Source organism: Fundulus heteroclitus, chromosome 20, assembly GCF_011125445.2.
Source record: "Fundulus heteroclitus isolate FHET01 chromosome 20, MU-UCD_Fhet_4.1, whole genome shotgun sequence".
Classification (NCBI taxonomy): domain Eukaryota; kingdom Metazoa; phylum Chordata; class Actinopteri; order Cyprinodontiformes; family Fundulidae; genus Fundulus; species Fundulus heteroclitus.
Window position 1 is genome coordinate 30,865,295 of NC_046380.1, and position 10,118 is coordinate 30,875,412.

Below are 10,118 nucleotides of genomic sequence, written 5' to 3' on the forward strand. Positions count from 1 at the left end.
AAGAATGCAACGTTCCTTCATACCGAGTGGAAATTTTAGGTCGGTGTCACAGACAGGTTTTTCAAGGTGAGGCTTTGCAAACGTTTTAATTGCCCCTCCAGCATTTTCACATTTGTCATGCATCAGCATTAGATTTAAATTTATTTTGTTGCGTATTTGGGTGATGAACCAACACAAGGAGGCGCATAACGGAGGCAAAAACGGTACACGGTTTAATCTTTTTTTTTTTTTTTGTACAAGTAGAACTTTAAACAATGGGAGTACATTTGTGTTCAGGCCCTTTCACTATGATAACCCCTACATGAGATGCAGTGAGAAAATGAAAATGATCAACACAAAATTCTGAAATGACATACCTGGAACATTTACCCTGAACACATCAGCCCCTCACACGGTGGTGGAGGCATCATGCCGTGGGGAGGCTTTTTCTTCAGCAGGGACAGGGAAGCTGGTCATCGTTCATATGGCTGATGATGTCGTGGCCACTGAGCTGTGTGCAGGTCTGTGCTTGTCTTGTGCTGGTTATCGCTCACCTCCTCTCTGCAGGGTGTGACTGGCAGCTGCAGCTCCACGGGTCTTTCCCCAAAAGCCTAGTTAGGAGGGTTCACAAGGAGCAGGAACCAGAAGGGAGTCGTTGGATTGCTAACTTTTCCAGCGTGGTAATTGGGCGAATGAAACCTGTGCAACTTTATCCTCCTTGTTATCCTATAGTTTTTCTATCTTTGCTTATGTTCCTCTTCTCCAGGGCCGCTCTGGCATTCAGGTTAAACCTATTCCTTATTCCAGTGCTCTGTGATCAGCTTCCTGGACTTTGGTGAAGCTCTTCTGTACCACGCTGCAGCGAGTCTCACCTCTGCTCTTGGTGCCTACCTCCTAAAACACCTCCATACCATTGGGACTTTCTGCACGCCTGCCTGTCCGCCCCTCCAGCGTCGGTAACTCCACCGTACGCTTCACTCTGCAAGGAAACAAACAAAGAGAGAGATTCAGTCGAGCCAAGCGCAATCCCTGCCAACCTCAGTCTCAGTGGGTGAACTCACCTTCTCCCAGGACTCACCAGTCCACCCCCATCAGTAAGATCCTCCACATCTCTCTGCATTACCTGGCGAACTTTAATCAAATCAACGTTACCAGCCAGACCCCTCCTGGATATCCAGACGGCAAATCCGCTCACCACTTACCTGTTTTCAATGAAGCACTTAAACTGCTGTCCTGCCTCCATATTTGTTGATCTGGTCGGAGTTGGCGTTTCTACAATCATGATAGATGGATGGAGCCACATGCGGGTGAATCCTGGAAGAAAAACCTCCTCCAGGCTGCAGAGGACTTGAGACTGGGGCGAATATTCATCTTCCGGCAGGAGAGGAAGTTTAAACATGCAGCCAGAGCTATGATGGAATGGTTTGGATCAGAGCATATTCATGCATTAGAGTAGATAGTTACTGTGCAAACCTGAATTCAAATTAGAGTTTCTTGGAAAAGTTTGAATAGTGATGCTCACAGTCGGTCTCTATCCAAAGAGAAAAGTGATCCTATGAAGTATTAAGTCAGAGGACTAAGTCAACAACCCAAACATAATGCCCACCAAACTTTAAGATCTTTTCTTTTAATGTTGAAAAATATATCTCTTTTGCTTCCACTTTGCAGGAATGCAAAGCTTTTTCAATCAAATATACTGAAGACGGTGGTGGTAATGTGACAAAATGTTTTCCACTGTATACTTGTGGAAGTACACAGTGGACAGTATTTTGTTACCTCCGGCGGTAGCAAAATGCTAAAAAGTATTTGATAAGAAACCAAAATCTCCAGCGAAGCAGAACTCCAGATGCCAGGTCAAAGGATTGCTCTGTTCAGTCTCTTCCCACTGACATATAAAGATAAATGAATCCATAGCTGGTTCCCAACAAGCCTACAGGATAAACATTACCGCTTTTACAGGAAAAGTTGGGACTTTAAACAATGCTGTAAATGAAGGCACAGCTAACAAAAATAAATTAAGCTGACTAAATTTAATTACCTACAAATATTCTAATACAAAAACAAACATATTAACCTGCAAGACACCTGCAATTGCAACGTTTGAGTGTTTCCCTGCTATGAAGGTATCACACTTCCAGAAGCTTGTCAGGCAGGCAGGCAGAGGTAAACACTGGACATAAACTCTCCAATAAGTTTTCAATAGTCTGGCGCCGACTGACTGAAACCCAGGATAAAAAGGCAGGCGGACAGGTGTAGGCTGGTAACTAAACAAGCTGCTGCCAGAGGATCACAGGTGAAGGAAGTGAATAAAATGAAGCAGGGAAATGACAGACAGACAGACAGCCAGAATCAGAACATTTAGAGCTAAGGGTCTTGCTCAGGGACCCAGAGTGGCAGTCTATGGGATTTGAGCCAAGGTACTTGCAGCCTTCCCAGGATGCAAGTGCCTGCTCTAACCACTAGGTCACCACTCCCCCTCTTGTCCCTGATCCTGTTTGTGGTGTTCATGGAAATCCCGTAAAAGCATAGCCAAGGAGAGAATTATGTCTGGTTTGTGAGCCTGAAGGTTTCATCTTTGCTTTTTTGCAGATGATGTAGTTATGTTTGCTGGCTTCTTCAGGCCATGAGCTTCATGGCAGCAGAGCTGTTTGCAGACGGGGGTGAAGCAGGCATAATGAAACTCAGCTCATCTGTGTCTGACGCCGTGGTTCTCCACCAGAACAACGTAGACAGTTCCCTCTGGGTTGGGGGTCAATCAGTTGAGTTTAGGGAAATGGGTTTGTTGTTCATGAGTGATGGTAGAATGGAGTAGGAGAGGCTAGAAGGCCTGAGTGTTTGTCAGCAGCAATGAGGCTCCTGCTCAGGTGTGATCCAAGCACGGGGCAGATTCTGAATTGGCGGGGGAGAATATATCTCTTATGTACTGGGAATGCATTTGGATTCCCCCAAATGAGCTGCAGAGTCTCAGTTGACTGAGGGATCTCTGGGTTTCTTTATTGGTCCTGTTTCCACTATCTGGACCAATCTCAGACAAGCGGAAAACAACGGCTGGATGGAGGGATGGTTGTGTACAAAAGCACACAGCACAGTGCAGTGAGTTGATAATTGTTAGAAAAAGATTCAGGCAAAAGTAAAATATTTTGAAAAACAAAGTCCATGTCTAATAGAAAAGAAACCTATAAAATATGTGAAAAATATATATTTTAAAGGCTGTGTACTTTACTGTGTATCAAGAAAATTTACACGAACAGTCCTGAACAGTCATCGTCTAAAGAAATCTTTTTGGATCCTTTGAGGAAAAGCTTTCATGGATCTAATACACAGAAATAACTACTTTCTAAAAATCATTCTGATTCCTGTTTACTTGGCCGTGGTGAACTGGACCATTTCTTTTACTGCTCTTATTAAGATAACATTATCAAAAATCTGTTGATAATAGTATATGAATATTATTAACAGATTGCTCTGTTTTTTTGTTCTTCCCTACACCACAAAAGTTACTCTGGGGCCTGAAAAATGTTGTGTTCCATTACTGTCATATCTTTAAGGGATAAAATACCATCTTAGCAAGCCTATTGTGAGTGATTGTAACTGAGACCAAAAAAAGAAATAAATAAATTTGACAAAGTAACCCCAAAGGTTCAGCCTTTCACAGAAATAAAAAACTCTTAGATAGCACGACTTTTTAAAATATGCTGCCCTAAAAAATAAGGGAACACTTTGAAAACAAATCACACTTTAATTGGAAAAAATCAAGCAGAATAGCCATACTAATATAGAATGGGTAAATTAATAAAGCTTAGTATAAAATTACAGAGACTTTTACTTGTGTGCTGGAAGTGCAAAAGTATAACTGGGAAAATATTAATACAACGTTTGTGGCTTTCAAGCTTTTTTTCCCACACTCAAAGCTAAGTGTGTGGGTGAAAGAAAAGACAAGCTGCTAAAGCTGAAATAGCAGGAAAGGAAAGGAGAGACAGTCTCTCCACTCAGCTGTAACAGAGTCTGGCACAACACTAACAAAGGAAATGAGCAAACCACACAGCAAATAATAGGCTTTTATTCAACACCCTGGGCTCCCACTGCTCACATCTTGGTGCCAACCTCAGTCACTTACAAATAATCAGATTTATGAGGAATATTGGAAAAAAAAGGGGCAAGATTTGTCTGAAGGACAGAATTAATCATACCTTGATTTTTATAAAAGTATGTGCTGGTATGCTGTATATCAAACATTTTTAACAGTATTAACAGTTTCCCAATTTTACCATAGAAGTGAAGGGGATGAAACATGAATAACATAAAATTGCATTTATGTTACTCAGGAGAAGAATTTATTATCATGTTAAAACAATAATGCTGAAAAACTAGCAGTTGAAATTAAATAAATTCTGTCTAAAAAACATAAAGAGCAAAGGACCTCAAAAAGTAACACATCAAGCCCAAATCTAAAGAAATATAAGATGGGTAACAGTCATTGACATATAAATGTCTGGATTCAAGCCATTTCTAAGGCTTTGTGACCACAGCATATCATAATATAAACCATGGCATCCACAAATGCAGGTGGAACACTAATATTTTGTGGACTTACAAGACAATGATAAAACTTCTTCAAATGTGTTCCTCCCGTTATATCTGGTATAAAGCAAAACACAGCATTATATAAAAAAAAACATAATTCTGTACGTCAGACATGGTGGTGGTAGTGTGATGGTCTGGGGCTGCTTTGCTTCTTGGGGACCTGGATGACCAAAGGTTCTGTCCTCTTGCAGAAAATCCTGAAGGTGAATGTCAAGTCATCAGCTCGTGATCTAGGTACTTTAGTATGCAGCAGCACAATGTATAATTGCACGCTTTAAACTTCTCAGGAAGCATGTTGAGCAGTGTAATTAACTGAATAAAAATCATGTTTTTAAAAAAAGTGTGGAAATATTATGTCCTGTTGTGTCTGTGTGTTATATGTTATCTGTGTTTATCCTGAGCCGGGGTCTGTCTAAAAAAAAAACTCACTATGATAACACACAGTGGCGTTAAAGATTCTTGTTTCTTGTATAATGCAAAGCACATCAGCAAGTTTCACCTCTAAATGGGTTACAAATAAGAGAGGTTTGGGAGTGGCCTAGTCCAAGTCTGGAGAGAAATCCAATGGAGAAATTTGGCATGACCTAAACCAGCCCTTCCATGTGGCACAAACCTGAGGTGGTTGATGCTGCAAAGGGTAGGCAACCAGTTTTTAGGTTGGTTTGAATAGCGTGTTTCCCCTTGATAAATTAATTCATCATGTGAAAACTGCTTTTTGTATTTACTCAGGTTATACTTGTCTAATATGACATGTTGTTTGAAAATCTAAACAATTTAAGTCAGACGTTTTTTTGTAATCTGTAAGGGAAGAACACTTTTTCCAGCCCTTTATGAACATACAAATAGCACTCAGAGAGCTGAACAGAAAAAGGGCGCCCACAACACAGAGAATCTACACAAAAAAGTAAATGTAGGCTATGTTTACATTCTTACCATCATTTGCATCATTCTTATGATAACAATAACACAAATAGCAGTGTGGGGGCTAAATTAAATCATAACTAGTTACGAACTGCATTAGCATGGACATTATTTACTTTTAGATGATTAGGATACATATTGAATTGTTTGTTACCAACATTCCTGGTCCTGGTGAAGTGGCGTTTGTGTGTAATAAATTGAGCTAAAATACTAATTTCCAAATAATCTTTTTTATAATTTGATTTTTTTTTACCTCAAATTCAAATTGTTTATATGAATAACCCTTTCCTGTCAATGATGACAAAGGGTAATTAATTATTTTATTTCATTATTCTTATTCTTATTCTTATTCTTATTCTTATTCTTATTCTTATTCTTATTATTATTATTATTATTATTATAGTTCTTTATCTCAAATCTAGATAAGGATCTAAGAAATTCTGCGTAAATAGAAATATTCATAAATGACATTATTTATTCATTAATCCTTGGTGAGGGGGGGGGGGGGGGGGGGGTGCATTATACACCAGTTCCAATCTATCCCTGATTCAATCAAAAATATATCTGTTTTAACAAAAACAACCCCAAATATTCATCGAGGCGATCGCGTCTTTCCATAAAGGGCCTCTGTGATGATGACTACATTTATTTTATTTTATTTATTTATTTACTTTTTTATGGGCTTTAGTTTCTTTTTATTTATAAACTTTATTGGAATATTTCTTATAATATACAAAAAGAAATAAGTACAATTTCTAGTGAACAATCGCCAGGGGTTTGAACAAATATAATAAATAATAAATAACTGAATAAAAGTAAAAATAGTAATAAAGTAAAGCTACACATAGCAGCATGTAAAGGAATACATAAATACTTTGAATTTAGAGCATAAAGATAAAGTTTTATTAGCTTTTTTTGTTATTGGAGAAGGACAATGCAGAAAAATAAGTTGTTGCTTCCTTTAAAAAGGGTTTAATCATAATAGTTTTACATTTGTGGATATAAAACTTGGCTAACAGTAGCAAAAGATTACATAAGAAGAAATGGACGATGACTACATTTATGTCTGTGAAACATCTTCCAGACATTCGTTTAAAACCTGAGCCCTGTCCTCTCAGGAGCGTCGCGGGACGATGACCTCATCATCTGATGACGTGTCGGTTTGTTTACAGCGCTGCAGCCGCTCCCGCAGACATGGCTGTGGACATTACGTTGCTGTTCAAAGCCAGCGTGAAGACGGTGAAAACCAGGAACAAGGCAATAGGAGTAAACGTGGACTCTGCCAAAGATGAGCTTTTCAAGAAGAGCCGACCGAAGAGCGGCTTCTCGCTGAGGGCCAAGGAAGTGGTGAGTGTCTGCAAAGCTAGCCTTAGCTTTAGCTTTAGCCTGTGCTGCACATTCAGCCGGAGCCAAAACACGACCACAGCAGTAAAACCCGGTCCTGTAGTGTTGTCTGCGCGGATATATCTGTCTGTTAAGTGTGCAGAAAGATGCACAACACTTATAAATCCTAAAGCTGTTAATACAGCAGATGTCAGTCGTCCCTGTTCAGGAGCCTCTGCTTCTTTTCTGCACTGAAGTTACAATATTCCAGAACCACCCCGGTTGTTTTAGGCGAGCCCCATACTGAGAAATATCCCAGCTTTTAAAGGTTGAAATAAAAAGAACAGGAGGTAAAAAACAAAAACAAAACAAAAAAAGATTAAAAATCGTCCATTCTAAGAACAAAATGGTATGATCAAATGCTGAAGTTCAGTCCTTTTAGCCATGGTCTAGTCCAGGATATGTGCAAAAGAGGAAATTAAATCTGTTTGGAACAAATGAGCCTTTAACAGAGCAGCAACTGTAACAAGCGCAACATTTTTTATTCAAATACACACCAGCAGCTCACTGAACAAAAGTATGTCTCCTTGTTTCAGGTATGTTAGCAATATTTTTCAAATGAAAAAGGCCTTTTGAATTATACCAACATCCTGTGTGTAGGTAAGAGACCAAGACATTCAAAAAAGCTGAATTCTGTTGCGACCCCAAAATTATATTGGAAAGAAAAACAATGATTTCAAACAGATATCGCCATGAAATGTTCACTAAATAAACTTTGATGAGCGATCCTGCCCTTTTTGTGGGTTTTCGGAAAATCAGTTAGATAATTTAAGCTAAGATAGGCTTTATTGATCTCACATTGGAGAAATGTGCATGTCACATGGGCTCAGTAATCAGAAGAAGAAGAAGAAGAAGGTTCCAAAGTAGGACAATGTGCATCAGTTATATACAGTGTGTCCCTGTTTATACAGTGGATCAAAAAGATTAGAGGAAGAAAATAAAATAAAAATACAAATAGAAATAGAAATAAGGCAGAGGATGGTCTTATTACATTCATGGTGACTTATATACATGTGGTGGCATAACCTTTATTCAGGTGTAATAGCAGCAGAAGTCACTTCTTTCCAGGATCATTGCACAGTGTATTAAATAGAATTGCACATTCGTTATTACAGTTATGGTTACAGTTATAGTGCAGCATTGTATAATCTGATGGCAGCACCCAGATAATTTCTGACTTTAGAATATGAATATTTCAAGTTAACAATGGCTACAGAAATAATCTGCCATGAAATAGACATGTTTGTTTTCTTTTTCATAGTAAAGTGCAGTTAAATCCTTAAATAGAATATTTATATATAATATAATATTTCATATTTTATGGAATCTGGTGCCTTTGCAGGCTAAGAAAGTATGCATTCAGTTGATTGTTAGTTTACAGATTACATCTACATGCAATTCGAACGTGGGTTTGTCTGACCCAGATTTTTAACAATAAACCTCTGTAGTGTTGCCAAACAACACCAATTCTCTGTAGGAACTACGCAGAAACTACTACCAGCTAGAGCAACTCAAAAAGCTGTTGATTGCCGCATCCTAATCCGAAATCAAGCAATGGCAGCAAAAGCGACAGCTGCAGACGAGATGGTCTTAAAATACCACTTATGATATGAATCAAAGAGACCCGCTTTATTCATCCCTGAGGGACAGCACATTCGAAAGGAGTAGCAACACACTCAAAACGAGGGTTAGGAGTGGCATTACTTACTTATCCATAAATCCTAAAAATAAGTTTTAAAAAAATTATTAGTAACAGCTTGATTAATATAGCAACAAAAGAAAAACAGACATGATTAAACAACAAATAGTTATAAATGTCTTATAATGCAGATCTTAATTGGTCGAATGCCAACAGGGCAATGCAGGGTGAAGTTGGGAATATAGGAGCAGCCAGCTGCAGGGACAAAGTTGTCATTCGTAGTGTAGAATGTTTCCTGATAGATGCAAGCAAACGCTGAGTAAACATGTGAAATCTTTCCCGTAGGACGTTGCGGCTTGATTCAATAGTCTTTCGATTACACAAAGCAGAGCGTGCTGGAACACGATGCCCAATTACTGTGGGGTAAACCTTCACAGCGTTGATCAAAAGTTCTCCGCAACACTCTAAAAAAACAGCTAGTTTGGTCATAAACAAAGGTTCAGTCACTTTCAGCTTCAATTCATCCATGGGCGTGTGCTAAAGAAAAACACAGAATCTCTGTTTGGAACAGACGTTGTCTAAACATCTGCTTTTTATGGGGAGGTCAAATTTCAGAAAGGCTTAGCTGAAAATGGTAAAATGTTATAGTTATAATGTAGTTTTTCGCTGTTATTCCCATCTTTCTATTTATGGTGTATAATAAAACCAAGATGCAAATTCTCAGTTATCCGTGTCATGGCAACAGCAAACCAAGAAAATTCATTGACTTCCTAGGCATTTAACAACAAAATAGGCAAAACATTATGACTATCTGCCTAACGGTCCCACTTTTCCTGCCAAAACCACCCACCTGATGTGTTGAAGTTCGTATGCACTAGAGCCCCGAAGGTGTGCTGTGGTGTCTGGCACCAAGATGTTTGCAACAGGATTGTCTGTAATAATGTTGAGGTTGGTAAAGTAGCATCCGCATGGATGGCAGCAACCCATGTCTTCTTAGTAGAACATCAAACTGCCTCCACCTGTGCATCCTGCTGGGGGCTGTCTATCACCAAATGCAGCAACCTGTGATGCACTGTGTATTCTCACACTTCCCTCTCAGAACCAGCATTAACTTCTTAAGCAAAATTATCGTTCCAGACCACACAGCGTCTCTAAGCCCCATCCTGCCCGTGGCTCTGTCGCCCGTAACCTGTCCATTTTGCCTTCACCAATACTGACCAATGCAGGCTGGGAGAACCCAACAAGGGATCCAGCTCTGGATGTTCTGTCCTTAATATTGGGATCCGATTGGGTCCTTATCAAGCTTGCTCAGATCTTCACGCTTGTTATTTAACTCAAAGCCAGTCATTACCGTTAGAAAATTTGCTGAATGGCCGATTGTTGCAGTCACTTGCCTTAGTTATTAATGTAATGTTTTCCTATTGTTTGTCTATTAATAAATGTTTAACGGCATACACCTCCCATATTTCCGTTATTTAGAAAATATTAATTGGCTGACAGACTAAAATAAAGCTTTGCCAGCATTTTTTGAAAACCAGAAATATGTTTTGTAAAAGTGCAAGGTTCCTTCTTTCAGCCAGCTTATTGACAGTGCACAGCGCAAGTGGGGGAG